The sequence below is a fragment of the Somniosus microcephalus genome, chromosome 14, assembly GCF_052327205.1.
Source record: "Somniosus microcephalus isolate GS21.2 chromosome 14, FLI_Smic_1.0, whole genome shotgun sequence".
Taxonomy (NCBI): Eukaryota; Metazoa; Chordata; class Chondrichthyes; order Squaliformes; family Somniosidae; genus Somniosus; species Somniosus microcephalus.
In genome coordinates this window covers 34,878,773-34,887,019 of record NC_141000.1, presented here as the reverse complement: position 1 = coordinate 34,887,019, position 8,247 = coordinate 34,878,773, and positions in this window count along the sequence as shown.

Sequence of the window (8,247 nt, the reverse complement as noted above, 5' to 3'; positions counted from 1 at the left end):
CACACTGTAAGCGCTGTTGATCTGTTCTCCAGAAAGTATTGGTCTCCCAACATGCTTTGGGTCCAGCATGTATGCTGCAGCATGAATCGGCTTGACACAAAATTCCTGACACGTCTGTATGAATTGAACAATTGCCTTCTCCTCTGCTTTGAGCAGCAGGGATGTGGGTAGGGCAATGCTGATTTGTTCTTTTAAATCAGCAAAAAGCCTGAGAACATCTGACAAGACAGCGTCATCTCCTTCAATCTGAGCAATTGCAGATGCTATTGGTGAAATTAGTTTAAGGCTGCGAACCACTCTCTCCCAAAACACATCATCCACCAGTATTTTCTTGATGGTGGTTTCCATATCCCCAGACTGGGATATTGCCATTTCTTGCAGCGACTCCTTACCCTCCAGAAGGCTGTTGTACATTATGACAACGCCACCCCATCTAGTGTTGCTGGGCAGCTTCAGTGTGGTGTTCTTGTTCTTTGTCATTTGCTTGGAGTTGTAGATTGCTGCAACTACCTGTTTTCCCCTGACATACTTAACAACTTGCTTGGCTCTCTTGTACGGTGTTTCCATGGTTCTCAAACCCATGATGTCCTTGAGGAGCAGGTTGAGCCCATGACCTGCGCACCCAATAGACGTAATATGAGGGTAGGCCTCCTCCACTTGAGCCCAAGCAGCCTTCATATTCGCAGCATTGTCAGTAACTACTGCAAAGACCTTTTGTGATTCAAGATCATTGATGACCGCTTTCAGCTCATCAGCAATGTATGTGCCTGTGTGTCTGTTGTCCTTCGTGTCTGTGCTCTTGAAGAACACTGGGAGGAGTGGAGACAATGTAGTTTATGATGCCCTCCCCTCGTACATTTGACCACCCATCTGAGATAACTGCAACACAGTCTGCCATCTCTATCGACCGACCTCTACCTAGCGGAAACTGAACGCCAACTCTCCGACATCTCCTCCTACCTCCACCTGGACCATGACCCCACTACCGAACATCAAATCGCCGTTTCCAAGACTGTCACTGACCTCATCTCCTCTAGAGATCTTCCCCCTGTGGCCACCAACCTCATAGTTCCCCAACCCCGCACAGCCCGCTTCTACCTCCTTCCCAAGATCCACAAACAGGACTGTCCTGGTAGACCCATCGTTTCAACCTGTTCTTGCCCCACGGAACTTATCTCTTCCTATCTCGACCTTATCTTTTCTCCCCTTGTCCAGTTTCTTCCCACCTACATCCACGACTCTTCGGACACCCTCCGCCACTTTAACAGTTTCCAGTTTCCTGGCCCCAACCGCCTCCTTTTCACCATGGACGTGCAATCCCTCTACACCTCCATCCCCCACCAGGATGGCCTGAGGGCGCTCCGCTTCTTCCTTGAACAGAGGCCTGACCAGTCCCCATCCACCACCACCCTCCTCCGCCTGGCTGAAGTTGTCCTCACATTGAACAACTTCTCCTTTGACTCCACTCATTTCCTCCAAATCAAAGGTGTTGCTATGGGTACCCGCATGGGTCCTAGCCATGCCTGCCTTTTCGTGGGATATGTGGAACACTCTTTGTTCCAGTCCTACTCAGGTCCCCTCCCTCACTTCTTTTTCCGGTACATTGATGACTGTATCGGTGCCGTTTCCTGCTCTCGCCCTGAACTAGACAATTTCATTCACTTTGCCTCCAATTTCCACCCTTCCCTCACCTTCACATGGTCCATCTCCAACTCTTCCCTTCCCTTCCACATATTGTTTTTAAAAAAAAAGATTTAGAAAGTAATTAACTTATCTAATCTCATTAATTTTCCTACCTTTCCCCGTTTTTCCAGGTAGGCCTCGAAACCTCGGCCTCTCCTCCGCACCCACGCCCGAGCTAGGCACCTCCCGGCCCCAGTCAACAAGCGGCCCCCGATCGCCGCCATCTTTGTGAAGGCTGGAGGGGCGGGCCTCAGCCGAGCGCCGCTACCGCCGCCATCTTAGTAAAGGCTGGTGCGGCGGTGGCGGCACGGAGCTCCGCGGAGCAGGTGCGCGGCGGTGTCTAACTCGCGCCCCCCCCCCCCCAGTCTGTCTCTCTCTCGCTCTCTCTCTTCCCCGCGCCTCCTGAATGCGCGGGGGAAGAGGCCCGGCGCACGCCGCATTCGGAGACTTCAACTCCGTGACAGGTGTAGTGTATGTAACCGTCTACCTTTAAGAGACTATTGTATGTAACCGTTCACCTTTAAGAGAACTATTTTAGGTGTGGCACTACTTGTTTGGCTTCTGTATACGGTAATACCGACGGTGACCACACCGGTATAGAAGTGCTGTGGCTTGATTTATAGGGCAGATTCGCCCTGACCTTCGAATAGTAAAGTCCTGTTGTATGTTACTCCTGAAGTCTGTGTCGTAATTAACTGCACAACCCACAGACTTTACAGTGGCGACGAGTCCGATCGTACCCTGCGGCAACAATATTTTCAAAGCAACGAAAGAGCGTCGAAAAGAGGCAACCGCCCTCGTCATTCGGCTGGGAGAAAACTCAAGGCTGCAGCAATAGAAAGGAGGAAGACTTTAGCGACAAAAACTTCCATCAGCAACAGGCACTGACTGTCCCTTCTGCCACGGTGACTGTGAGTAAGGGAAAGTGAAAACAATAGCCGGAGGATAAGGGCTGGGCACTCGACCACGGTCGAGGGGGAAAAGGAGCCGGACAAAAAGTCGGGTCCAACGGCGTCGTGAGAGACCGCGACCGGTGGGAAAAGCCGGGCGGTGACCAAAGCCACGAAGCGCTGCGACCGGGAGCGTAGGCGCGGGAAGAGAGAAACTCAGCCGCAGCCGGGGAGAGAAGCACCGGACTGCGAGAGGGCTGGGAGGCGCGATTGGGGTCCGAGCGAGCGGGAGAGGCAGAGCCGACCAAGAGAGACTGCGCGAGAGCCAGTCCAGCGGCTGAACTGTCCTCCGTCAACGGGGTGTAACCAGCGCCGGTAGAGCCGAGCGAGCGGGAGAGAGGCAGAGCCGAGCAAGGGGAACTGTGCGAGAGCCAGTCCAGCGGCTGAACTGTCCTCCGTCAACGGGGTGTACCCAGCGCCGGTAGAGCCGAGCGAGCGGGAGAGAGACAGAGCCGAGCAAGGGGAACTGTGCGAGAGCCAGCCCAGCGGCTGAACCTGTTCGCCGTCAACGGGGTAACCAGAGCCGGTCGCCCTGCCATAAAATTTAAAAAAAAGGGAAAGCCTTGAAGCCGACGCGCAGGCTGTGAACCTGAAAGCCAGCGGCCGTCGCCCGTGGGGAAAGTGTACCCCTCCCGCCAGGGAAGAAACGCGGGAAGCCGCCATTAGGCGGGGAAGAAGACAGAAGCGGGAAACCACCATTGAAGTGGGCGGGGAGAGAAGATAAGAGCGGGAAACCGCCATTTTCGCGGGAAAACCGCCATCTTAGAAAAAAAAAGAAATAATAATTTAAAGAAATACTTGTGTTGTTCCCAAAGAGAGGAAGATGCCTAAGCGTGGTAACATCAACGATTTTAATTCGGAGATAGAAGACTGGGCCACGTACGTGGAACGCATTGAGATCTATTGTGAGGCCAACAAAATAGAAGAAGACGACAAAGCTATAACCTTGCTAAACTCGATGGGCGCAAAGACATACGGGCTCTTGAAGCATCTACTATCACCAGCTAAACCGGCGGATCAGACTTTCGATGAGATAGTGGCTGTTCTGAAGGATCACTTGAACCCCACACCGTTGATGTTGGCTGAACGATTCAAATTCTATGCGAGAACGCAATGGAAAGACGAAAGCAACGCGGAATACTTGGTCGAACTGCGTAGACTAGCGAAATACTGCCAGTTTGAAGGGAATCTGACAGAGGCATTGCGAGACAAGTTCGTATGCGGACTGTCCAAGGAAGGGACGCAAAAGCGATTACTCGAAGAGAACGACCTTACACTTGACAGGGCTGTCCTTATAGCAGCATCGCACGAAGCCGCAGCGAAAGGAACTGTGGAAATGCAGCTAAAGGCAGCAGCACTCGGTGTGGACCAAATTACCTCGAGTATAACAAAATGCTATCGCTGTGGGAAGACAACACACGATCAGAACCAATGCTGGTTTAAGAACCAAGAATGTAGGAAATGTGGCAAACTGGGTCACATCGCTAAGGTTGCCGGTCAGGGAAGAAGACCAACAACCAAAGGAAGCCATCACAGGAAAAGTACAACAAGGTACACAAGGTGGCTGAGAAGAGTTCAGACGAACAGAATTCAGACTCAGACCCAAACGGCCAGGAGCTGGGTAGTCTGAGAATTCATAATGTGAGTAAGGAAGCTGACCTACAAACTATCTGGGTCATGCTAAAAATAGCTGGAATCCAAGTGAAAATGGAGTTGGACACTGGATCAGCTGTATCAGTCATAAATCGAAGGGATTACCACCGGCTCTTCTCACATATACCCTTAAGAGATACCAAGTTCGTATTGCAGACATACACGGGGCATAAAGTATACTCCATGGGAAAGATAAGAGTCAAGGTGAGAGATGGGGTAAAGAACACCCAAGAATGAACTTATACGTACTACCTGAGGGAGGACCACCACTTCTAGGACGGGAGTGGATCAAGAAAATAGACATGGAATGGCACTACCTACAAGCAATGACGAGTGAGGACTCGGTGCAGACAAGCAGCTCAGACTCTGAGTCGGAAGACGATAAGTCCAGCCCAAGTATGAAAAACAAGGTTAACATGAACTCACTGACTAACGTTGGAAAAACGATGGCGTGTATAAAGACAGAGAATTTTGAGTCTGTTCAAGTTACAGACATATGCATTACGGAGGAACACCGGGCTCGAACTCAACGTTATCTCAAAGTACGACAACAATTAGAACAATTGAGTTACCGTCTCGTACAAGAGATGAAAACAATGAAAAAGTTCTATGACACCGAATGGGAGAGTCTGGAAAGACAACAGAACCTGCTGGCTCAAGCAGAGAGCGACCATAGAGCCATCGTGACCAATTACCGATCACATCTCCCTTATGATGTTCAGGAGTTAGAATATTTGCATGATCTAGAGATACAGCATAAAGGCAAACCACGCTACACTGAGGATTTTGTTCTGCAATTGGAGACGGAGCTAGTGCAGGCAAGGTTAAGAGAAGCTGAATCGCAGTGTGCACTTAAAGAGATGCAGAAAAAAATCTTGGGCATAGAAAAGAGAAACGCTTCTTTACCTGATGAGAATAATGTGGCCATGTTGCAAGAGGAGCTTATAGGGGCGAAACTGAAAGAAGCTAAGCAAAGGATGTTGGAACTTGAAACACAGAACCAAATCAGCAGTAACCAGCTAGGTCGAACAGAGAAGGAGTGCAATGGTCTACAGGAGAAGGTGCAATATCTCTCAGCCCAGAATAAGGGACTACTCACTCAGTTAAATGAAAGTAAAGGGAAAATGGCTGAGATAGACTGCAAGAATAAAGAAGGTTTGATGGCAGTGAGACTTCGAGAGGCAGATAGCATAGCAGCCTTGGCTGAACTCCAACAGAAAATTACGAAAGAAGCAAATGAAGAGGAATCTTCAGGAAGCCAGGATTTTATTCCAGTTCTTCTCTACGACTCTTTACAAGCAGAGTGTGAGAAGTTGAAAGAACAGTATGAACAGGCCCAGGCTACAATTCTGGAGGGGGTTAACTCGGCAACCTCCGAAAAGCTAGTTTCAGTAGAAGCATATGAGCAACTAAAGGTTGAACATGAGCAAGAAGTCCAAAGGCTGCAGGAAATTCTTGATGAGCTCAAGGCCAAGACAGACTCATCGGTAGAAGTTCCATCCATAGATGAGAAATTAGAGGTGAAAGACATGGCAGAACATGAAAGGCAAGATGTCCAAGAACTCAGGAAATTATTGAAGGAAACCCAAGACAAATATGAGGCGGCAATGACCGAGGTTCAACAACTTGAAGAACAGAGTCAACTGGGAATCCTTTCAGTGGAAGAAAAGGAAACTGTAAGAAACACAGAGACTGTAAGACATGAGCTAGAGAGCATCATGGCACAAGAGCTAGATAGCATCATGGCACAACTTCTCCGAACGCTGAAAGCCAAAGTACAAGAGGAAAAGAAGGTGAAAGCATTGGAGGAAAAGGTGGATGAAATGGAGAAGACTCTGATTCACAGTGTTCCCGTGGAAGAGTTAACGGTCAGCCAACTCCTTCATATGTTGAGGGACAAGACCCTGCAATGGGAACAATCTGAACACGAGCTTCAATCTTCAGAGGGAAGGAGTTCGGAGCTCTCAAAAGTTACGGATATAGCTGAGGGTGCAACACGGAATTTACTGGGATGCCAAAAGTACGCTGAATCACGTCAATGGGAACAACAGAATGTTGAAACAGATGCTCCAGTAGAAGGATTGAATAGCCCGATCAATCAATCTCCGATGGAAGGGGAAGTATTGAAGTCATTAGTGAAGGATTTGCAGGAAACCCAGGAAGAGTGGGATGAATATGAACGCATAAAGAAGTCTCTTCAGGAAAGATGTCTAGGGAGGGAACAACAGTCGGCTAACGTCCAGTTGGGTAAGGAAGAAGTAGCAGGCCCTCTCGCTAGACTAGCTCAGGATGACACCGAATATTACCATGACCTGTTGAGTGACACGGAATATTACGAGGACTTGGTCTGCCCAGCTTGTGATGAAAAACTCCAAAGTGCAGAAATCAGGATGAAGCACTTAAAGTCTAAGGAACATAGGGAGATGGTGGCGCTACAGCTGGCAGCTGATAAGGGAGCCCCGAGAGTCTCCAAGAAGCAAAAAAGGAAAAGACGAAGCCGAAGATGATAACCATCTAAATCATTATCACTTCTAATGGAAAAGTAGGGAAAAATTACTAAGGCAGTCCAGCTGTTTGTAAAAGTCAGCACTGCTGGTTCAGCAGGACGGCAGTTCAAGCTGTTACGTCAAGGAAAGACTATTGGATGAGTCACGCTAGCAATGTGAACCGGCTACACCACAGAGATGTTGTTCGGGACCGAGTCAAGACCAGAGACTGAATCTGTGAACTGTTCCCACAGAGACTGAACCTGTGAACTGTTTTCCGCAGAGACTATATCTGTAAATTGTTTTACATGAAGTTGAATATATGTTATGTTTAATGGGGAATACATATGTTGTAAGCTAAAAAGGGAGGATTGTAGTGTATGTAACCGTCTACCTTTAAGAGACTATTTTATGTAACCGTTCACCTTTAAGAGAACTATTTTAGGTGTGGCACTACTTGTTTGGCTTCTGTATACGGTAATACCGACGGTGACCACACCGGTATATAAGTGCTGTGGCATGATTTATAGGGCAGATTCGCCCTGAACCTTCGAATAGTAAAGTCCTGTTGTATGTTATTCCTGAAGTCTGTGTCGTAATTAACTGCACAACCCACAGACTTTACAACAGGTAAGGAGGGGTCTTCGTTCACGTTGGGCGGCGGGCGGGTTCCTTGGGTGCTGATCCTGGCGGTGTGGGGCCGGAGCCCGGCTCTTACCTTGCCCCGGAGAGCGGTGCGAACGGCGGGGCCTGGAGTAGCAAATCGGGCACCACGGCAGAGGAAAAACTGAGAGCAACAGAGGGGAACAGACGTCAGAGAGACAGAGAAATAGGGAGGGAGGAGAGGGGAGAGGGCAGGGAAGGGAGAGGGGCAGGGAGGGACGAGGGGGCAGGGAGGGAACGGAGAGGGGCAGGGAGGGGAACGGGGAGGAGAGAGAGGGTGGGGGGAGGGAAGAGAGAGGGGGTGGGGGGAGGAAGAGAGAGAGGGGGGGGGGGGAGGAAGAGAGAGAGGGTGGGGGAGGGAAGAGAGAGAGGGGTGGGGGGAGGGGAAGAGAGAGAGGGTGGGGGAGGGAAGAGAGAGAGGGTGGGGGAGGGAAGAGAGAGAGAGGGTGGTGGGGGAGGGAAGAGAGAGAGGGTGGGGGGAGGAAGAGAGAGAGGGTGGGGAGGGGAAGAGAGAGAGGGTGGGGGGAGGGGAGAGAGGGGGGGAGGAGAGGGTGGGGGAGAGAGGGTGGGGAGGGAGGGGAGAGAGAGGGGGTGGGGAGGGAGGGGACGAGGGTGGGGGAGGGGGAGGATGAGGGTGGGGGAGGAGAGAGGGTGGGGGAGGGGGAGGAGAGAGGGTGGGGGGGAGGGGGAGGGAGAGAGGGTGGGGGAGGGGGGGAGAGAGGGTGGGGGGGAGGGGAGAGAGAGGGGGGTGGGGGGAGGGGAGAGAGAGGGGGGTGGGGGGGAGAGAGAGGGGGGAGGCAGGGGGAGAGAGA